Below are 25,018 nucleotides of genomic sequence, written 5' to 3'. Positions count from 1 at the left end.
GAATGCATGGAAAAACCCATACTCCATCCATTGAACTCCTTACCATCGCAAGGTAAAGCAACGCAACACTATGCAGCACTGTGTGCCCCCTTGCATTCTGTTTCCTTTACTTAACCACATCAACTCACACAATTTGGCTTTGCTTGTCTTTGTAAGTCCAAAAAGGGATTTAGCATTGCAATGGATACTGCAGAGTATGTGGGGGCACTGAGCGGTATGCACTGCGGTGATTTCTAAACAGGGCGGGAAGAGGGAGCAGTCCCCCTAGGTTTAAAAACAACTGCAGATTAAACATTATTCTAAAGTGTTTTTAAACATAGAGGGACTGCTTCCTCTTCCAGGCCTGTATACAAACCACTGCACAGCAGTGCATACCCATAGGTGTGGTTACAAACTCTGCAGTAATTACCGCAGAGTATGTAAGGGCACCAAGGGGTGTGCACGGCAGAATGAAATACATTGCTTTCTAAAGTTTAGAAACCAATGCAAACCACTCGGCAGCGGCATATTTACACACTCTGCAGTAATCAGTGCAAAGGTTGTAAGGGCACTGAGTGGTAATTGACTATTTTCTTAGTACAAAATACATTCTTACATCCATTTTTGGATGCAAGGGTGCATTTTGCGCTAAGAAAATAGTGCTAAATGTCCATTCCACCCAGTCACAGACTTCAATGGAATCTTGTGTAATTTTAACACAAATCCATGAAATTCAGTGGAATCAAACTCTGTCAATTCCACACACTCCTAATCTTGACCTGGGAATAGTATATTCTGAGTGGACTAGCTGAGGACAATTGTGCTACTCGCTGCAATATGCTGGCAAAAGGGAGGTGTCTGTCACTTCTTGTGGCATACACCATACAACCAATTCTTTAATATATGGTGCCAAAGATACATTCTACAATTACAAGATTTTAATACATTGTACATGTGGAGGGACGGGACTATCCATACCTTGGGTGAGCTGTATGTATGTGGAAAATGTCATACTTTACACAATGGTTTGCAAATGAAATATTTAAGGCAGTTACAGATCCTGATTTCTCACAAAATGTTGAGGATGAAATGTGAGGTGTCTTAAAATTAACAACAGTAATCTATGTCCTCACAAACTTTACAACTTGTCATATGGTGTGACAGTGGGATGATGGGACACAAGTTTGCACCCCAACATACAATTAAAAAATGCACTACCCTCAAACTTTGAATTTTAAGGGAAGATGTTGTGGCCCAGAGTTGATTGAGATGTTCCTACGTCTAAGGGATGGTGAGCAATGCTATATTACAGTTGTCCATTTTGTCTAATCTACACAATACCTATCTCACACATTGAAGGCTTCAGATTATAATCAATATTAGATCTGAGTTGTGGCTGAGATGTGAGGATGGAGCAACACCCTTCATTCATATAACGTGATCCAGACTTTGTTTAGTCCACAACAGCATCACAGATTTGTTATTTATGTGAATGAGATGATGCTGTCCTCAACTTTAAAAAATGTTTTGTGGCCCTCATACCTATGTGTAAGCGGGGCTAATATATAAGGTATTGATAGACAATGCTGGGTATACTACAGTTTTCGCAGCATACAGATAATCATTGTCTCACCTACTTTACCCCACAACACCCCTCTTGAAAGCAAATGTGCATGAATGGAATTGAATGCTCTTCAGAGACTTTGTAATATGAGATTTGATAAGAAAAAGGAGCAGGGCCTTGGTATGTTTGAAGAACTGATAGACCTATGTATGGATAGGCAGGAGATTCCACAATTGAAACCAATGAAGAGCCATGGTGAGGCATTCAGAGAAGAGTCTGGGGTGGGTCAGCTGGACAAGAACCGGGGGCATCATGACAGTGACGACTGACAGGATGGATGCAAGATTCTGCATTATTGCTATTGGAGTAAATCAGAATGTAAGACGTGGGTGTTTTGTTATATTTGAATTGTCAGTCATACTTCGAGCCCTTTCCAATGACATTTAGCTATATTTACTTATTTCATTATGTGTACTTTCCCATGCCTGGCATCTTGACAAGTGCATAGCCGCTTATGTTGTATTATGTTGGTAATCATATTTTTTGTGTGATGTATCTTTACTACGAGCAACATTTAACTTCTTCTCTTATTTACATAACCAGGTTGACTTAATTTCCTAAATGTACATATGTTAATTGTTAAGTCATTTACATTTCATACTCAACTAGATAATTTGTATGATTATGCCAAGTAGGGCTCCATGCATGCAAGGCTCAATATGGAAGCATTCAAAGAATGGCATGAGGATTCCACAAAATCGGGATCATATAGGACTTGGAAAAGAATGAAAGGTTTAAATACCATAGACAATTAGACAACCTGCCAAGCACATCACAGGGAACCACTTCCAAAAAGATGCACAAGTAAGTAAGGGAAGTGTAATTACTCAACAAAAAGCTTACTCCAAATCCAACCTCGACAGGACAGCCCAAGACAAAGAAAAGGGGTGTGACACAATATAAAATTATGCAACAAAATAACTTGAGTGTGATAAAGTACAAATGCGACATGGGAACAAACATAATACATTTTTCCTTTCATTTTAATGTCAGTTTTGACTGTGACTGTATGGAAGACACATTAAAACTGTAAACATGTTGGAAGTGTGCCTGCATTAAAGACCAGATGCTTGCTGAGCATGAAGTCAATACTTCTCTATAATATTATGACATTAACGAAATGGAACTCTCTATATATGTGATCAACTATAAATACGCCATAGAATGAGGTAAATATAATACATTAATGTAATACATCATTATACCTATAATCCTTGTAAATCTTGCATTAGAGGTCTAGAAATTCACTGACTTTTTCAAGTGTACACACCTTATTCAATATGGGATTATGTGAACATTCATGGGTGCATGGCTGTAAATTATTCCACACATAGAAGTGGTGGTAAATACAAGTGACTTTCAGTTACTGCAATATGGTTCATTGTGTACCTTGCTATGTAATGTAGCATTCGAATACCCAGAAAGAGGCTTTGTATGACATAATTTATTAATTTATTTACGTTGCCTCACTACTCCTCCAATAAAGTAATACATCCACAATGCAATTGTATAGGTTCTGTAAGCAATATTAGTCAGATTTTCATTTGACCAACTCTTGATTGTGTCAGTCAAGGTTTTTAAAACACACACATGTGCTTTATATTTTTGCGGAAATTTCTAGGGTAGTGACAGTCCTGAAATGGTTGATTAGACTCAGTGCTTATTGTAAAACAATAGCAATCTTAATTGTCACACAGGCAAATACTGCAGTATGTAACAGACAGTCAAAACAAACACATCTATCATCCAACTATTTGAAACAAATGTAGTACAATCACATTTAGAAAAAAAAACAATTATAGTAACTGATGCACCAAGGTACACACTCTACATATACCACATTTGTGGTATACTGGGATTTGATTTAACTTCCTAAACACTTAACACCATAACACCTACTTCTAAGCACTACATTATGAGGTCATGGATACAACTAACTTATAAAATGTATTTGGGACCACATACTTCATACCTGTTTACAGCAAAGTGCTTTGGTCAAAAGGAGCCTGTAGGTGAGTGGTATCAAGCAATAAAACTGACATCAGCTGCCCTTGCCGCATCTCTGAACAGAACCAACACATCTCCTCAGTTGAACAGTGCATCCTAAAGCAGAAGCAACGCATTTCCCCGCTCTGTGGATTGGTTCCAGTGCAGAAGACTTGCATCGCATACACATCCTGCTTCTTGTGTTCTATGCATCATCTTCTTAATTGCCACTGCACAAAACTTCCCTGTAGCAGGTCCTCATGTCCCTAGTCAACAGCAGCCTCGACGATAACGCCAAAGCTCTGCATTGCAGCTTTACCACTCATCAGAATCAACGCATCACTGCAGCTGCACAATATATTCCCGACATTGGCCTTGACATCGTAAGCCCCGTTGAGGAGTTCCTTGATGTCGACCCAAAACGATCTTAAACTACAGCTTGCCACATTTCAAAACCAATACATCGCATCAGCTGTGCAATGCACCTTTGAATCGGATCCACACAACACTTTGCAACCAGGATAAAGGTACTTTGATCAGCGGGCCTAAGTGGGTCCCTGTATCCAGCCCATGATCCATTGCGGTTGGTCTGAACTTTTGACATCCAGCACTACCAGATATCCCTGGTTGGCACTTTTTGCTTTTAAGTGCTATACTTTTTTTCATTCTTTAAAAATGCATAACTTGAGTTATACTGATGGCACTTTTGTCATTTTAGTCTTGTTTTAGTTACTAAATTAAGTTCTAATTTGCTACCCTGTTGTTGGATGCTTTTGTGTGATGCTTTCACTATTTTACTGTTTGAAGTGTTGCACAAATACTTTACACACTGCCTTCAAGTTCAGCCTGACTGCTCTGTGCCAAGCTACCACAGGGTTAGCACAGGTTAATTTGGGGTTTGCTTGAGCCTTACCCTGAGAAGTATTGTGGTTGCTGCTTGACCAGGGCTCACACCCTAGTCATCCAACACCCCAACTTCCCACAACCCACATATGACAAGGGAGACCAGTAGTTTATTAATGATTATTTTATTGAGAGTTTATTATTAACGACATGCACATGATTGATTATCTATATTTTTTGACCACACAAATAAGCCTAAAGACCTGAAATAATTTCTATACAACATACAATTCCATTTCAATGTCTTTATTTCAATGCTTACTAATTAATGTTTTGCTATGCTGTACATGCATTCACTTTAAATTTGTGGGATATGTCTATTGCTGTATAAAGCAATGTTCAACTAAATAATTGCAATGAGTACGACCTTCTACAGACTCAGTGATCTCTGTTGATCACATATTCTTCAAATTCTATGTCTGGAATTTCATATCCCCATTATAGATTTCATAGTCAGCAAATATTTTGCTGCACAGCACAGTACACACAAGTAAGTATAATTTTGCAGACCAGGTCAAGTGTACAGTCTTCTACCTCCTGATTGATCTAAACACCAAAATCTTTAAAAACACCAAATGCATGCTCCACAATATTGCATGTTTTCTATAATGGGGTATTAAATCTCTTTTAACCTTCAGTCTGTGGTAGTGAAAACATGGTCATTATCCATGGTTGAAGGCCATACCCTTGATCATCTGATGATACAAGTTGAAACCGATGTTCTGAATTTCTTTAAGCAGAAATATGATAGCAACATCAAATATGGTAAATACACTTTTCTATTTTCAACATTTAAGGTCCTTTTAGCAGTACTAGTACAACAATTTTCAAAATGCAAATGATCATAATGCATATCATTAACACTAATGACATACTTCTAAATTGACTCAATTTTAGATATGTAATAGGTTTTAGAAAACATCATGTTTTACGTCAATTTAACTTTTTATTGGCCCTGTGTTTGACACACTATTGTGTACTGTTGCCACACAAAGTTACTCTAATGATGACACAAATGTTCTACAAACTTTAGATATCCTTTAATAGGTGTTATATTAAGCTGCACACATTGAAAGCGGATTGTTCCTTACAGTATTAACTTTATGGTAACTTTAGCATTTACCCATATTTACAATGTTTAATATTACACAGTGCAATTTGTCTGTGGTGCAAAGGGACATAATCTACTAACATAATGTTTTGCAATTAATCGCAGATCCTTCTAACTGGATCGCCTCCTCCTCTCCGAGATCAATGAGAATGATTCTGTGATGAAAAATCCTCTCCTTCCTCCTTCACTGCAGCTGAAATTGATGGAAACCACAGCTCACTTCGCAGTATGGCAATCTCCATGGCTGAAAAGTGATTGCCATAGATTGCTAGGTGATCATCTTTTTATAGTGATGCCATTGTGACAGTTTCTGAGCCTGTTATGACCATGCATAGTATTTTGACACTTCTCAATTGTTGCTTACACTGCTTCTGCTTTGTAACGACTGCTGTGTTACACTTGGTTTAGGAGTTGTGTGGAAACACCCATTTTGCATACATTAAGGCCTATGTCAGGCAAGCTGACACAACGCAGAACTTGCATCATGCATGCTGCAAAAATGACTGCTTCACTTGGAAAATATCACTTAAACCCATACGTTGCCTTGTGTTGATTTCTGCAATGTATGGGTGACGCAAGAGCTTACTAAGTTTAGGCCCCAGGTCATGGCGTGGAGGGACTTTGGTGAAACAGAAGATGACTGTTTAAAGCGAGTTCCCTTGAAGTGGAGATGGGCTGTTACTGCTTAAAAGATCTTGGTGAAGCACCAAGGGCAGGAAGAAAGACGAGATCAAAGACCTGCCATATTTATATCCGCCACTGAGATTTTAGGAAGGGTCAGTTGGTTACAGAAATAAGGTGGGGAAAATCACTCTTCTCCAGATCTTGTAAAACCCTAGTTAGGATATCAAGAGAAGAGTGATTATTCCAATACTATGGATAGCCCACATTTTCAAGAATAGGCCATGATTTCACTTTCTACATTTCATTTATTTTTGACAGTAGACATGTCTGCTGTATCCAGAACACAGCTGTATATTTGGTAAGTGCATAGTTTCTCTATTAAGACTTCTATCCATGGGTACCTATTCTTGTTTCATACATTGTGGTGTATTTTGAAGTACTTCATGGAGCGTCATCACATTAGGTATTACTGATGAAGAAAACTCAATAGTTGCATCTTCTTCTAATCTATGGCATTCTTAAACTCCCCAGAAAATATTATTTGATTAGATAATGGTGCTACGGGCTACTTTAGCTAGTTTTTCTAGTAAATGTTTGAGGGATAGCTATCAAAGTGCTTCACACATTTGTACAAAATGGCTAACACCACTAAATCCTTACTTGACTGAAAATGAGTACTCACATATATTGCTTGGTTTCTATCTACACTCTTTCAAGCAGCATGCTGAAAGGTTGAAAATGTGAGACGGTCTGCTGTGAGTTTGAGAAAACTGTTCTTTATATCACTAAAGGCCTTAATATTGTCAAGCTTAAAACAGATTCTTGTCTTGAAATGCCCTGCTACCTAACAGTGTAAAGCAGTCACCATACTACAATTGCAGTCTTCATATCTTCTTGTCATCTACTGTCACTGTTCCAGTTTTTTGTAGAATACCTTCTTACTGGCTATCTATGAATATACAGATCAGAACCTTTGGGAGCCAAAGGTATGGCATTGGATCTACTGGAAGTTGAAAGTAGTTCTATTGTTCATAACATGCACATAGGCCAAATCCCTCTGGTATTTTAACAGGTTTGTTTGATGAAGATGTAGTGTTTTCAGTTCAACTCTGAAAGTAAAATGTCTTTATCACAATGATTGAATAAATGTTCTACTAATATATTGAGATAGAATAACCACTTTGATTACAACAGCAAAAGCTGGGTCCTGTTGCATTTATGTTTTTCTCTTCAAAGAATCTGTAACAGAATAATGAGGTAGCATTCAATTACAAGATTACATCAGTCATCATTCTGAAAGATGTACTTATTAGATGATATGGAATCTTTACAACTTTGTTCATAAGCTTAAACCTGATATGATGTAGACAGTGACCTCCAGAAGGAGTCCCAGAGGAAAAAACCCAGTTCTGGGAAAAACCTCAGAAGCAAGGAACTCTTGGAAAGGAGGTAAGAAAAAAGAGAAGCATAATATAAACTGGAAACAGCAATACTGCAGCCAAGAAAAAACTGGAGAAGTCAAAAAATCACCGGAAACAGGAGCGAGGAGCACCACCAGAACGGAAGTATTTGCAACGCAAGGAACAGAAGACCAACTGTGCTTATATACTGGAAAACAGAAAGTGACACACAGGAAGTTCCAAAGACACCATCTTGAATTGGGAAAAGCCACATTTGAGTGAATGGAAAAATAGCCATGGTGTAAAAGAGGAAGCAAAGCATGCAGGGAAGGAAACACAGACTCCTGGGACGAAGAAAAGATGGCTAAGAGGAAAACCATAGAGAAAGAGAAAACAAGAAAAAAGACAAAAGGCAGAAAGAATAGGTAAGAGAGATTATAAGGGCGAAAAGCGGGCCCAGCGCGAAGCAGCACCCAAAGAAAGATTGACTGGTCACGCTGTGCACAGAAAAATAGGCAGCGGCCCAAAACGCGGCTCAAAACGCGGCCCGAAGCAGAAACGGCTGTCCAGGACTCGGACCACCGTACTGACCGCAGTCCACAAGTGGTGCGCCGCAGGTCCTCGCGGCATCACAATTTCTGGATTATGCTTCCACATAATGTGGAATAACTCCCTTTATCAATCTTGCAAGTGGAATTATATTCTAAAATATATGAGTTTTCCTTGCAATCTTTGCATTTAAGTCTGAGGACGCCAGATTTACTACATTGATGGGTATCTGATCATTGGACATTTAAGTACAGATATTAGAGTGGTGCACAGTTCAAAAGTAGTTTGGAAAAAATATCATTCTCTGTACTTGATAGGGTGAAATTGGTTAAAATAATGAACCCACCTACTTCTAATCTTCTTGTGGTGCTGTGCCCAGTGTTATTCAAGAACTCTTTGAACTCTTTTCTTTGATAGGGTGGCTATATGAAGTGACAGCAGGAAAAGGGTTGCTTTGAATAAATGGTAGCTACATCAAGGCAAGAGGCTGCTGGGAGTTCCAAATATTAAATGCCAATACAATGTGGCCCAATTCCATCATGCATCCTGTTAACTATTGGTGACGCATCCTGCTTTGGTACTACTGCAAGACGCGGCACTGACTTCTATGTCATCCTTTGTGCCCATCTATGGGATGTTATGATAAAAAGGAATGTAACAGCATTGATAGCAGTCACCTGAAATTGTTGAGCCTCCTTTCATAAAGGAATGGAGAGTAGAGTCACATTTATACAAAAAACCTAGTTGTGGAGTTACCACATGTTTGTGGTGAAATTTACCTGACCGATAAAAAATCTAAACTAACCTAAGCCTGAAAAAATGAGGGATTTCTTTTATTGGGTGTCTCTACAGACAATTGATAATAGTAATTATGGCAACGAAATACTAGTGGGACACATTTGGTTTATGGTCAAACAACCATGGAGGACTGAGGGTCTGAGGAGCAGGCAACCCAGAACCAGGCTTATGATCCTAGAGATATGATAGTACATGACGAATGGAGGAAAGTGATAACAACTATTTATAGGTAATTACTGACTATGTCCATACCCCCAGAAGATGAGATAAAACAGCAAGGCAAAAGAATACACACATTGAACCCCTCATTACGGGCAGTGAAAAGCGCCACGGGTGCTGTCGCACCCAACGCACGCAAAATTGTCGCCGGCTTGATTTCAATCCGGCGGCAATGCTGTAGTAAGTGTCCCACTGGGCCAGTGGGCAGAAAAGCTGTTTCCTCCCGCTAGCCCAGTTGAAAACTCATAATAGGGCCAACAGGTGGAAAACCTGAGTGGCGGTTTTCTGACCCAAAGAGTTTGGCGGGCGGCCTCTACCACCCACCAAACTCTTAATAAGGGCCTGAATTATCAGATAAGGAGTAAGGATCTATGGAGGGCTACGCAGCTGCCTAGAGTGCATCATAATGTCCAGCTCAATATATAAGTTAATTTAATTTACTTACTTGCACATATCTGATCTCTGCAATGTTAGAAATAATAATATGCCTCTCACTCTGCATTCTGCCCAGGATGTCATTGTAGAGATACTGAACTTTGTCATATTGGTACTGACAACTGGTGACTGCAATACTTCTACAATTTATTGGTAGACCATGTCCACCCTGATCAGAGTGTTATATCCTGGGGATGTCCATCTTTCCCAAGGATGCATCACAGTTTGGTTGGTCTGTAGATTTAATATTAACACTGGTGAAAAAAAATGCCTAATACTACCAATGAAGTAGGAAACTCTTTCCCTATATTCCTTTTGGGGAGTAAATTTGATCAATTTAACTGAAGTGGAATGCTTAGTGTTGAGGAAAAACACCAGGTCGTCTGAGGACACTACCTGGATGAATCATGGTAAATAATAGTGAGAATTGAATAATAATTCAGATTCCTCATCCACAAGCTGTGCCTGTCCCTCAAGTAACTATAATGTGTGCCCTAAGGTAACTATAGCTTGCACCCCTGCCATGCACAGTTTTCTTCTCAATAATTTTTACTGCAAATGTTACATTAATATTATCAATGAGGTTATCAAAAATGTCATGAGGGATGTAATATGTGGGTTAATTAGCAGTGCATGGTGAGGTTGTGAGGTATAGTTTCCTTAGGGCACAATTTACCATTACTTAAGCTAACCACAACTATAACTGCTGCATTTCTATAGTTTTGTGCAAGTAAATTCAGACACTAACTATAACGTCCCTGTAACCTTTGTTTTTTAGGTGAATTTATACCTTTTTTTTAATTCTGTTTTCTAACTATAACGTCCCTGTAACCTTTATTTTTTTCAGTGACTTTATATGTTTTTTTACTATATGTCATTCCAACCACCGTCGCTCACGGCTTTCAGCTGTGCATGTCAGAGGCTGGCCACAGGGCAATGCAGCCAAGCCACTATAACTCCCTAAACCCATGCCATCTACAGCCTTTGGCGATGAGCAAGGGGGTTGGTGGCAGGGCCTGCGGCTAGCCCCCATAACCATCCAACCCTGCGCCTTGCACAGTGTGAGTGGATGCATGACTCTTTGGGTAGGTCTGTGTGGATGAATGACTGTCTGAGTGGGTCTCTGAGTAGGCACGTGATTGTCTGAGTATGTATATAATTGCATGCTTGAGTGTCTGAGTGGGTCTGTGAATGGGTGCATGAGAGTCTGAATGAGTTTGTGAGTGGGTGTGTGAGTGTCTGAGTGGGTCAGTGAGTGGGTGTGTGAGTGTCTGGGTCTATGAGTGGGGTGTGGTTGTCTGAGTAGGTCTTTGGGCGGGTACATGAGTCTGAATGCATCTGTGAGTGACTGCATGAGTCAGTATGTGAGTGAGACCATGTGGTTTTGAGTGGGTTTGTGAGTGAGTGCATGAGCAAAAGAGAGTCTATGAGTGGATTCATGAATGTCTGAGAGGGTCTGTAAGTGAATGTGCAACTCTTTGAGTGCATCTGTGTGTGAGTACATGAGCGCCTCAGTTGGTCTCGGAGTAGGAACATGACTGTCTGAGTGGGACTGCAATTGTATGCATGAGTGTCTGAGTAGGTCTGCAACTGGATACATGACTCTCTGAGTGCATCTGTGAGAGACTGCATGAGTTTCTGAGTGGGTCCGTGAGTAGGTGCATGAGTCTCTAAGTGGGTCTGTGAGTGGGTGCATGACTATGTGAGTGGGTCTGTGAGTGGGTACATCAGTCTCTGAGTGGGTCTGAGAGTGGGTGCATAAGTGTCTGAGTGAGTGTCTGAGCACATCTGTGAGTAGGTGTGTGAGTGTTTGTGTGGTGTGTTAGTAGCCGTGGGAATGACTCAGCCACAAAGGAACCTCACCTGCCCTTTTATCCAACAAGAGTGCATAGTTTTGCACAAAATATTTACCCAAGTGGAGTTCTTTCTGCCTCCTTAGGTAAATGTCTAGTATGTATTCTACACTACAGCTGTAAACGTCACCAGTGATCTTGTGTGCATATTTGCAACATGATTTTTCCTGGTGCGACTTTCTGAAGAATTCTGCGATAACATGAATTCTCCAATCGAGAGGCCAACACGACTACAAAGAAATAAATCTCCACTAAATAAGGGTCCTTCCTTTTATCTATATGAGGTAAGTGCTTCTTTGTTTTGTGGATATGTTCTCATATTCCTCAGCATCAATAATGCGCCACCCAAAAGGGTTAGCCCTTTGGTACGCTGTCCATCATCTTAGCATAATGCGGGAAGCCTTTGCATACTACTAAGATGGACGGTGGGTGGCCAAGCGCGTGGAGCATCCAGGTGATTTGCACATTTGCACACTTGCAGCAAATTAAACAAAGAACCATGGACTCTGCTCTTATCAGGAGAGGACAAGAAAAAACCCACTTGTCACAGTCACATACAGATTGCGCTCGAATAGATAAAAGATGCATTCACCTCTGCAAAGGATTTCACATCGTTTTTCAAAATGGAATCGCTGAGTTAACACACTTGTTTTGCCTTTGCCTAGCCCAGAAGTTAGAATCATTTGTCCTTTCCAGAAGTAGAGTTTCAACTGGGACAGCTGCTACATTTATGTTTGTATTGTGTTTCCTGTTGTGGTTCAATTTCTTTGCAACGAACATCATGGCCAGAACGGAAACTTACCTGCTTGTTTATCTAGCAAGAGTCCACAATTTTGCACAAAAAGTTTACCCAACTGGAATAATTTCTACTGGTTAGTTAGAAAGCACTACCTCATTGGGTAAATGTCCTGTGTGTATTCTGCACTACAGTTGCGTAATGGACCATGAGGAAATGTCTCCAGCAACCTTGTGTGTATTTAGCAATGTTAAAGTTCCTCATGAGTCTTTCTCCAGAATGCTGTGATAACATGAATCCTCCAAAAGAGAGGACAACAAGACTACAAAGACGTAAATCTCCACCAAACCAGGGTCTTCCTCTTCGGTAAATGACGCAAGTGCTTCTTTGTTTGGTGGGAATGTCCTCATATTCCTCGGCATCAAGAATGCTCCAATGTTTAAGTTAGTGGTGGTCCCTGGGGCGGGGTCTGTGACAGCCCCCCTTTATTATCTTATTTCAGCCCTGGGTGGTCCCCCAGGGATGCGGGCGCCATGCAGCCCCCCTTAATTGCCCCAGAGTGGTGGTGGTCCCCATGGCTGCAGGGGGGACGCACCCCACCCGCATTAATTTCATATTTAGGCCCATGTAAGTGGTGGTCCCCGGGGCTGTGGGGGAGGCCATACAGACTTCCCCATTACAAATTACTGTTTTGCCCTGGGGAGGTGATGGTCCCCGGGGCTGTGGGGGAGGCCACACAGGTCTCCCCCATTACAAATTACTGTTTTTCCCTGGTGAGGTGCTGGTTCCCGGGGAGCGTGGGTCGGCACATCTCCCCTACACTCAATTTACAGTGCCCTGGGGAGGTAGTGGTTGCAGTGGCTTTGAAAAGCCCTAGGACTGGGGCCCCTTCCACCCCTTCTTTTTTCAGCCCCCAGTAACCAAGGGACCTGGCCCACCCAGCGGCAAAGAAAAGGAAAAATGCAAGAATTTCTGCAATATCTGCAGTTCCATCTGTGGATTTTTCAGATATTTAAAAATAAAATGCTTTTTAGCTCTTGTGGGGGCTGTGGGGGACCTCTCCACCAAGGCTAGGGTTTCAGGATGACCCTACTCTGGGCCATTTTCTTTTTTATCTTTTTTTGAGGGATTTGGCTGAAGCCGAGTCCCAAGATGGCTGCGGACACTTTCTAGTTTAAGTGTTAGCAGCCAATCAGATATCAGCCTGGGAACAGTTGGATCCACAGAGGAGCCACGTCCCTAGAAATCTGTATTTTCCAAACTCAAATATTCAAAAACTACTGAATGCATTTACACCAAATCACAAAAAACACTCTTTCTGGACCAAGAGCTAGCTTTTTGAGGTTCAGTTTGTAGTCGTGTTCAAAATCCTTAAGGAGAAATGAATGGGGACAGAACGTTTTTGGACCCCCGGCCCTTTTGGCTTTGCCCCTGCTTGACAGATCATCTATAAACTTTCAAGACAGTCGCTGAAGTGACTGTCATATTGGCTTCGAAAAATTAGTGACGAGCCATCAAGCGGCGGTAAAGTTATTGCCCTCCAAAAATGCTCTTCCTATGAAAACTATGTCCTAGCTATAACTACCTACTGACATATATACATGCATGTGACAGGACTAATAATTCATTTTGTATAAAAACTTTATTTAATCGAAGTATACTAAATTAAATTAAAGTAATTTGGCTGAAGTTTAAATAAAAAAATTAAAACAAAAACAAAAAAAACATTTTAGTATGCCTTAATAATTATTAAAAGTGAGTATAGACTTTATCAAAATGGGTTTACATATTTTAAATAAAATATATTGCTACATTATTTCTTTATTTAATAGAGGGTATTTAAACATTTTATATTTGGAAACATAGACATACTGCTTTCATATATTTAAACATTCATTTATATATATATTTTTTTACATATTTAAATACTTTATTTCACAAAAACATTCTTTCCTATGGTTTTTATTTAAAGCCCCTAACCTCATTGTTTCTTTGTGAGGGCACTGCAGTACCAATGGTTGGCCATGTGAAGTGCTTTTGTTTTTTGTAGGTCTGGTGTTGACTACAATATATAATGTACTTACTTAAAGAGGCTTTTAGCCACCTCTTTTCATCTACTGGTCTGTTGTTGAGTCATTCACATTTTGCTTCTGCTCTCTATCGCATATGGCATGAGGAAGTGAATCATCCCACTTAAGCCACTGGTTAATTTCACTTTAAGTGTTTGCATTTTGCTCTAGTACAATGACCACTTCCACAAACAAGCTAGTTCCCTTCTGTAGCAGTGATTTTGCTTTTACTTTATAATTACTTCAGTATCGTGTTTGTGTTTAGAACCTGATGTGATAGCAGGATGCTTCTTCTGTGACCACAGGGCACAATCCATCTTGATAAGATCCCATCTCTCCTGCCAAAGCTGCTGTAAACTCCCTTTGAAGTGTTTCACTCTTCTGGCTCCTGCTATTTCACAGCATTCCAGATTGTGTCTATTTGAAACTGTTCTGTATTGCTTGCCTCCTTTTTCAAATTCTTTCTTTCTATCATTCTTTCTCATTCTCTTCCATTCTGTTCTTCTTCCCCTCCTTCCTTTTTCTTTTGTTCCTTCTTTCCTTCTTTCTTCCTTTCTTTCTTAAAGGCAAAATGATTATAGCCAGCTTGGAGACTTATTGACTTTTTTAGCTGTCTGCTAGTAAGACCTTTTTCATTTTACTACAATTATGTGCAAAACATATTTACTTATATGGGTTTTCAGCCAGACTTTATCCATTAGTCTTGGTTGGTGTCATTTACATTTTTCTTACATCCACCCGAGCATGCATTAAAGTGCAATACATAATGCCCACTTAAGCCATTGGCTGACATCACTATGAGTTATGGCATGCTGCCCATTTACAAGGAAAACACCACACACAAAGTAGTTACCTTCGGTGCCAGATCGTACAATGGAGATGAGTGTTTTTTATAGACCAAAACTACTTTTTTCCCCTGCAGCAATTTTGATTTTTAGATTGATGAGGGTGTGGAATGTACCCAAACAATAAAGTTTTGCTTAGACCATGAAAAAACAAATCAAGAATTGTCAGAAAGCTAGTGGCCAATGCCAGGCCTATTGGCTTTGCCAATGCTTGTTTTTAGTAGTAACAAACACTCAGAGTTTATGAATGCCAAAAAGCAGTACACACACGCAAAGGTGTAAACTTTCTCAAAAGTATGTTATCTTTGTGAATCAGGATCATAATGTCTTTTTAGAGGATTGTGGTAGTGTATTCTTAAAAATCTATCTGAAAAAGAAATATGTACCTTAACCACAGTCCTGAAAGCCTGTGTCATGCTGATTGACTATGAAAGTGAAGGAATGAGTGTCCCACGGTGAATGGGAAAGACAACATTTATTCTTGCCTAAGCCAATTTTGATGAGGAAATGCTATACAATCATATTATTGTTCAGTCCTCAGTATGGATTCTGGGGCCTGATGAAAACATCCATTTTGAAGCAAGTCACAGAGCCTCAGAAATGCATCACATGGTTTGCATCTGCAAAAAAATCCATAAAATCACTTTTCGGAAGAAGTGTATTTAGGGTGTTTCTTCCAAATAGCAATTCGTTAAAGTATGGATCAATACTTTGCGTGCAAAATCCAGAGGCAAAACATTGAAATTTTGCAGACACCTCCAAGGAGTTGTTAACCCATTCACAAATCCCTTTGTGAATGTTAAAAAAGTTTCTTGAGGTGTAGGCAGAAGTCCACAAGACTCCTGCCAACTCACAAACAAGCAAACTAAAAAAAATATTTTTAAATAGCAACCTGCGCTTCCTTAAAAAAAAAGGGGCTACATTTTAAAATAAACTTGACTTTACTAGTTGTAACTCTGGGCCATATGTATGAAAAAATTGCCTTGCGAATCGCAAATAGCGATTTTTAAGAAATCGCTATTTCCGAGTCACAATTGGCCATGTAAAAAAATTGCGATTTGGAATTAGCGAGTCCTTAAAAATCACTATTTGTGGTTTGCGAGGCCCATTTACCGAATCGCAATTTGCATTTTTGCAAATTGCAATTTTTTTGCGATTCGGGAAAAAATCGCAAATTGCGAGAAATTTCGAGAAATCACACCTGGAGGAGCCTGATGACATCACCAGCAGGAAATGAGTCATCCAAGGCAGTTTCAGGTGCCACACCCACACCAGCATCCTGAGAGAGAGCAGCCCAGCCACACAGAGCAGCACTCAGAAGGAGCCAGCACACCTGAGCAAGGATGGACACCCCTGGCCAAGCACAGGAGAAGGGAGAAAGAAAGCGCAAGCAAAGATTCAGCGAGCAGGAACTTGAGGTGCTGACTGAGGAGGTGGTCAGGAGCCATGACCGCCTTTTTGGAAAAAGCTCACTCCAGGTGCCTGAGAGTGAGAAAAGGAGACTATGGGCGGATATACAATAAAAAACTGCGCAATTGGAGGGGCACAGTGCTCCATAGAAGAAATCAAGAAGAGGTGGTATGACCTGCGGTCCCGTGCGAAGGAGAGGGTGGCAAGGAGACTGCAGGAGGCCAAGGGCACAGGAGGCAGTCCACCCACAGAGGCACCATCCACACCATTAGAGAACATAGTCGAGTCCACACTAAAGTTGTGATGGGGTCACAGAGATCGACACCTCCGGCACACCAAGTACCAGCCAAGGTAAGTGCAATATTGATTTGTAACTCCATATGTGTATGCACAAAAGCCCCTTAGGAATTAGCAAGTAATGTTAAACATTGTGAGAAGTAGTCCAGTCCACATCTTAGAAGCACAACAATGCATTATGGGAGTGGCAGTCCACAACCCAGAGCTGAAAGTAGCACATACAATGTATGTATGTAATTAAGTAGTGTGACACCCAGAGGAACTCAACACACACAACACAGTGTAGAGAAGTACCTCTACCTTTATTACCATTGTCTGACCGTAAATGTAACATACATAATTGACATGCTGCATATTGTCGTTGCAGGTGGGCCAGGCCCAGCAGCCACAGCATCAGCACGGGTAGGCAAGACTGACATCCATCTGGCCTCCGATTCAAACACCAGTGGGTCTCTCAACATTGCGACTGTCCGACGCAGGCCCAGGGCACTGCCACTGCCAGAGCTCAGCAACGACTCAGATGAGCAGCAGGAAGGGCCAATTTCCCCATCAGCAACAGGCAGGCGCAGCCAGATGCAGGAGGTCAGGTGTCAGCAGACCACAGCACCACGCAGGATGGCGACAAATTCCGGGGCACAGCAGCATGAGGCAGGTGAGGGTCCCTCCTTATTTGGTGGGCTGGAAGCTGCTATGTTGCAGCAGCAGCGCCTACAAAATAAGAGGATCCTGGGACTAGAAAATAATTTGCGCAAACATAACCGCAACATGGTGGGCCTGCATCACCAACTTGACTCCCTCAATAACAACATCGAACAGCTGCGTGAGGGACAGGTGCAGGCATCACAGGACACCAGAGACCTCACAAGTGCTGTCCGTGAACGCTGCCAGGAGCTGTGCCATGACAGGGTGAGCCAGCGCAGACAGGAGCGCAGATTTAGGGACATGTTTGGCAGCTTCTGTCGTTCTTCTAACAGGGTGGCAAATTCAACTGCACTGATTGCCCCTCGTGCAGTGGCTGCGCAAGTGGAGGCAGCACACAGCAGCAGGGATGTTGTGAATGGACTGGTGCAGATCACCAATGTGATCGAACACATTATTGGACCGAGGTCAGCCACTCCGAGTGAGCTTGCACTGGGGACACTGAGGACAGTTCCAGCCTCAGTAGTGTAGCTGTAAGAGCATTGGACACCAGACGGCGCAGTGCCAGGCACAGCACTGCCACTGAGGCGGACAATAGAGGTGCCAGTGAGGTAACTGGGCACCCGAATGGTGTGCGTGGCCACAAAAAATGACTTTAGCTGCCAGTGGACGTATGTTTTCACTATGAAGTAATAGTGCATTACTCAGGTCCTTCATTGTTTTGAGTTTCTCACTTAACATTTTTTGTTATTCCTCACACAAACATTACCTGACTTAAGGTAATAAATTTATTTCACTACAGGTACAGTTGTCAGAGGATTTGTGTCAATTATACTCACGTCTGAAATGGTTGTATGTGATATCGGCACGCCTTTGCCTTCCCTCTGCTGCACTGGTCCTGTCTGCTGGATGTTGGGGTGGTATGGGATCATCACACTTATCAGATTCACACATATTGACATATTTCTACAGGTATGCCCCTGGTGGTAGCTATATTGTGCAAGATAGCACAAGTAGCCACTATTCTACATGTCGTCTCTGGACTGTACTGTAGTGCCCCTTCACTTTTGTGGAGGCACCGGAAGCGACTCTTCAACAGTTCAAAGGTGCGCTCCACCACATTGCGGGTTGCCCTATGTGCTGCATTGCATCTCCGTTCAGCTGGTGTTGCAGGATTGAGGTAGGGCATCATCATGTAGGTGCGCACTGCGTAAGCACTGTCTCCTGGAAGGGATAGAGGGTATGATAAGAAGTGGGCATCTGACATCAGCACGCCATCAATGCGCCATTGTATAGAGGGTCAATACCTAGTAGATATCCTTCACCAAACTCCCCAGCTAGCAGTCTTGTGTGAATCCCGCTGTGGCGAAAGATGTACGAATCACGTGTGCTCCCTGGGTACCTGGCCACGAGATCAGTAATGATGTAGGAGGCATTACATATCACCTGCATATTCATTGAATGTTGGTATTTCTGGTTGCGGTTCACATACTCTGTGGTGGATGGTGGACAGATTGCCACATGTGTCCCATCTATGGCACCTAGGACATGGGGGAACTGTGCTATCTGGTAAAATTCATTTTTTGTCTGCTGTATTTCCTGTGGGGTGTGCGGGAATCTGGTGTACTGGTGTAGTTTGCTCAGCATGGCGTTGATAAATGCATTGAAAAATCTGGAGAGGGTACTCTGTGAGACCCCTCCAGCTGCTGCTATGACCCCTTGATAGCTCCCTGAGGCGAGTAGGTGGAGGGAGCATAATACCTGCACATGGGTGGGTATGCTGTAGTGTTTTGCGCTGCAGTATGGGTTGTAGCTCAGCTATCAGATAAAGTATCATGGCTGAGTTCAACCTATACCTCTCATATATTTCCTCCTCTGTCAGGTTAAAAAGTGTAATGCGCACTCTGAAAATGCGCTCCTGTCTCCTCCTCCCTCTCCTCAAATCTGCCAAGATCCTCATCCTCCTCGCCATGACGTAGAGTGCAGCCATTGTGGAAAAGAGTCTGAGGCATTCTGGGCCTCTTTATGTAGGTTGCACCTGGTTACCACCTAGTTTCACTTAGTGGTATTTTGCATGTGCAAAATGGCACTCTGCGAAAAATCGCAATTTGCGATTTTTTGATGCATCTCTATGTGAATTGGATTTTGCGACTCACAATTTGCGCTTCGCAATTTCATACTGGAAATACCGAATCGCAAATTGCGACTCACAAAAGCAGGTTGCAACGCAAAAAATCGCAATTTTTGCGATTTCTTATTTTTGGTCTGCGAATGCCTTTCATGCATCGCAGACCACTTTTTTGCACTCGCAAACGGACGAATTTTGCGATTCGCACCATTTGCAAGTGCAAAAAAGTTTCATACATCTGGCCCTCTGTTCTTTAGAGTAAAGGGAATGACTTATTTATCTTTATATTCATCAAGGTGACACAAATCATCACATCTAATACATTTTCATTTAATTTCAAGTCTCATTCCATTTGGTTGCCACTTGTTATTCTTTCAAGCTATCCTTCATAAGAATTAATGTAATTGTTACCAATGAGTTAATGTTTTGATCTGGTACAACACTCATTGAAGTGCGATGTCTCCAATGGCTTTCTAATTTTAGCCCTGGATAGCTGAAATCTTTTGTGGGTTTATGTTTGATCCACATCCTATATAATCCCTACAGCATGACCAAGTAGGGAGGTTAACTCAGTTGCTGGAAGAGCAAATTAATTTGAACCAGAAAAGACCCCCGCACAAATTAGGATTCTTGCAGTCTGTTTGTGTGGTTTTCAAAACAGTCTGTGGCCTTCCATATGGGAGAAGTTGCTTTGTGCAAATCATAGGAAATCCTTACTAAGCTTGATAAATCTTGATAGTCAATATATATATATATATATATATATATATATATATATATATATATATATATATCACCACCAAATGATGGCTCAAGACTAAGGGGGTCATTACGACCCTGGCGGTCTGAGACCGCCAGGGCTAAAGTGGCGTCCGTACCGCCAACAGGCTGGCGGTACGGAGACCCGTATTTCGACGCTGCGGTCGCACCGCCGGGGCCGGCGGTTTCCCGCCGTTTTAGCCCCGGCGGTGATAATCCACCAGGGCAGCGCTGCAAGCAGCGCTGCCCTGGGGATTATGACTTCCCTACCGCCAGCCTGTTTCTGGCGGTTTGCACCGCCAGGAAGAGGCTGGTGGTAAGGGGAGTCCTGGGGCCCCTGGGGGCCCCTGCACTGCCCATGCCACTGGCATGGGCAGTGCAGGGGCCCCCTAACAGGGCCCTGTGCAGCTTTTCACTGTCTGCATAGCAGACAGTGATAAGCGCGACGGGTGCAACTGCACCCGTCGCACGGCCGCAACACCGCCGGCTCCATTAGGAGCCGGCTCCTATTTTGCGGCCGCATCCCCGCTGGGCCGGCGGGCGTAAACTAGGTTTGCGCCCGCCGGCCCAGCGGGGATGTTGTAATGGGCACCGCGGAGTGCGGCCGCATTGGCGGCCGCGTGGCGGTTACAGCTAGGCGGGCGGCAGAAGCCGCCCGCCAATGTTGTAATGACCCCCAAAGTGAAAAACTGTGTCAAAGGCACAAACAGATGTAGGATTCCATCAATGAGAAGTAAAGGACATTGTTCGTTGTAGCATGCATGCCCGTGGGTTAGCATACTGCGTTTCCACAGTGCGCACACTCTCTCACAAAGCGCACACTTCTGCTCCATGCGAGACCAAGAGACCGGTTATTAGCCACTGGCTTAAAAAACCATAAGTGATGCTAAACATTGGTCACATATTGGGAGCTGAAGTGCAGTGACAGCAAGTTTACAAGTCCGGGTGGAGGAGCAGAATGCGTGCAGAAGTACTTGCAGAGTCCTTTCTCATGTCTGTATGGGTTTTGCCACAGTAGATCACAATGCTCGGAGCAGGCAGCTGTTACACATAGGGGCATATTTACAAGTCCCTAGCGCCACATTAGCGTAATTTGTTTTACACTAACATGGCCCAACGAGGCCAAAATCCTCGTGCCATATCTACAAATTGGTGCAATGCATGCATTGCACCACTTTGTAACTCTTTGCGCTGCATTATGCCTGCACCAGGCATAATGTATGCAAAGGGGGTGTTCCTCCATTAGGGGGGGGGCCTAAAAAACAGTGCAAGAAAATCTTTGAGATTTCCTTGCATCATTTTTTATGGCAATTTTAACACCTGCTCAGAGCAGGTGTTAAACGGGGGCTTTAATTATTTATAATGGGCCCCTATGTACTCTGCAGGAGTACATGAATAGTGTCAGATAGAATGACGCTATTGCCCCCTACCCTGAGCCATGGTGCACCGTATTTCAAATATGGTGCACACATGGTGGCAGTAGTGGGCTGCTAAGGGGCAGAAGGAAAGTGGCACTGCCCTTAGTGCAGCGCCACTTTCCATAAATCTGCCCCCTAGTGCTCGATACTTGCTTTATTGGTGTCGGATGGTGAAGGGTGGGGGCTGCAAGGAAATATTACCAGCGGTTGTATCTGTGATCCCTGCAGAAATGAATGTCCTATTGGCAATGGCACTGATAAAACATCTGTTGTTGCAATGGTAAAAATATCCAAGGCTCACGCTGTGTAAAACTGTACAAAATAAAATGTCGATTCTGCTGTCGCTAAAATCTAGTCACATCCTTTAAGAGTTAAATACAAAGCATTAGCCTCTGATGTCAGAAAGAGATACCAATCTAGTGGCTGAATTGCACTGAGTGAAACTGGAAAATCTGGGTTCACTCCCAACTTGACCAAACTGTGTAGGTAAATACATTATTTCACTGAGTATCACTTTTATTCATTATCACGTGAGAGCACCTTCAACTACTCCAGTTTAGGTTGTGAGCTGTACACAAAACGTATCTTGTGTTTGATTTAATAGCCTATAGCATTGCTCCATCTATAATAAGAATCTAGGCCATGTATAATGTAGACATGATAACTGACTTGTCTCTTTGTTCACTTACTGCATTGTCATCAGGGCCGGGCAGGAATGTTCTTCAGTTCATGTTTAAAAACTCCCACTTTTAATAAATATGTTCCTAAGAAATTCATGTGCTGAGGTGAAATGCCTCTGTTAAAGAAATTCACTTTTTTGAACCTTGAAGTCATACATTACTATGATGTTTGTTGCATGAGTTAGATGTCAACTCTTTACAGGGGTCATCTAATGCAGAGACTCTTAGAGCTGACCTTTGGCTCAGCTCTCCCTGTTAATTTATTGGCTCTCACACCTATATGTACTCCCAGCTCTGCTGTGGGCTGTACATAGTTGTTAATTTGGTCTCCCTCCCCATCCATAGCACTGAACGCCCACTCCTCAGTATGGTTTATGATGTCACAAGTGTGCCAGCATCAAAAGAAGAAATCATACTTGTCACCATGGCTTTTAGGTGGGATGAAAAAAGTGGGTAGCCTTTACAAGGGGAATGGTAAAAAGAATTGTAACTGTTAACCAAGGTTTTTGAAGGTGTAGTCGTCTTCAGAGTGTCGCAATCACCCACTCACCTGTAAGAACTGCATTTTCATTTACTTTCACCCTATCACTGTTTAAGGCACTTTGTATCACCTTGACAAAAGAATTCTGAACACCTTTCTGATCCACTGTCAGGCATTGTACAGTTCTCACACATCCACCAGCTTCATCTACACAGCTGCCCATCGTGGCTCACTATAAACAACCCTTACCACCCGAGCTGCCATGGATGCACGAATCATAGCATTTAAAGTGATGGCTCGAGGTGTCACAACTGACATACAACGACTAGGCCTGTCCATATTGATGCAATTTTTCTAAACTGTCTACTTTCCATTAGGTCTACCCACAGGGAGAAATACAAGCTTGTAGGATTTCACCTCACAGTCAAGTCACAACTGGAGGCCTTGTCTGGAGCACATTTTGAATTAAGAACACCCATTTTTTTGTTTCAAGAAATCGAAAAGAAAACTCTCAATCATTTCATAATCTGAGTCCAGTACTTGTTTAAACTCAGTTTTGACTGCCCAAATCAAGCAGTTTCCAAAAATTGTTTAACAATCACAGAAACACTTTGCCCTATTTGGGACTCGTCAGTGTGCTGAAAAAAATATACTTTCTAATGCAGTCCTGCTTCATAGTGGATCAAACGTTAGCAACACCACTGAGGAGAGTGGTATCTCTGGCCTGTCCTGCAGGGAGTGAAAACATGGTGTTTCTGAACAGATTTCATTAGAACGCAAATAATGTGGAGTTCAAGCTCCACAGACCTAGCACTTGTGGAGCCAATGGATTTTGTGAAGGAGGAGAGCCTGGGAGTAGGAGGCAGGGGGCAGATGGGAACCGGAGTTTGGGGCAGCAAGGCCAGAAGAAGAAAATAAGTGGAAAAAAACAACAGACACCATGCCAAGATTTTATAATCCTACCTGGCTATGATCACTATGTTGATTCATAACTCCACAGAGAGGAGGATCACTCTCTTTGAGGTAAGATCATGGCACCACTTTTCATTAGTCCCTTATGACTTGTTAGTCATTAGGTTCACATTGGGGGATTTTTCCCAATTGCATGCAGCTGAAGCTAATACCACCACCCCCTTTTCGGAGGCCAAACAGGCTGCATAAAATAGCTCTAACGCTTCCATGCCATCGTCACCAGGACACCATTTTACCTTAAATCCTCGAGTAAAATATTATAATGGTACAACTTCTGTCCTTTTTTAAACCTGGGGTGTAGGTGCCACAAAGTAAGCATTTCATGTCATGACAAAGTGTATCTACATTGCAAAACTGTCTCAAGACCCTAATAAATGTAGTGGTATATGTGAAATATACCTGTTTTGACTGTTCGTGTAAACTAAAGTTTAGTGTGTGGATTACCACAGATTCATGAAGCTGAGCGCAATGGTCAAATACATGATCAGTTCCTAGGTGCACATAGACTTGTCTGAGAGTGCAGAGATCTTAATCAACCGCACACATAGGAAAAAAGGAGAGGAAACATTGGTCAAGGATGTCAACTGTTGCTACATAATTGGAGAGCCAGTGTGTCAGCTTTATTTCACCAATCTTAGTGACTGCTGGTTGCAAAACCTCAGCTGATAACGGAACACAATAGTTACATCCAAATAGGGCTTTTAAAGAGGGGCCTTATTACTGCCTTCCTCCACCATTGCAGAAGCGCCGCAGTGGAAAAGAGGGGTTCAACAGACAAGTCAGGGTTGACCCTACCATGGAAGCAAGATACTTTAGGATTGACAATGGACAAGCTTCATGATGGGGCCACAACTTCAAGGAGGACAAAAAACACTATACCTATATTCCTCTATTTCATCAAAAAGGCAAACATCCTAAATATTTTCTACAGTTCTGGGGCACATCAAACAGCTGTGGTTCATCAGAAGGTTTCTTGGTTTTAATACTAATAAAAATCAATAAACCGTTCTCATTACGGATACTGAAAGGTTGCATGCAGTACTTCAGAGATTATGAATTAATTGCACAGCTGGGGGTGATCAGAGGCCTTACAAATTCAGACA

Source organism: Pleurodeles waltl, chromosome 5 (genome assembly GCF_031143425.1).
Source record: "Pleurodeles waltl isolate 20211129_DDA chromosome 5, aPleWal1.hap1.20221129, whole genome shotgun sequence".
NCBI classification, from domain to species: Eukaryota; Metazoa; Chordata; class Amphibia; order Caudata; family Salamandridae; genus Pleurodeles; species Pleurodeles waltl.
Note: the sequence above shows the minus strand (reverse complement) of the source record.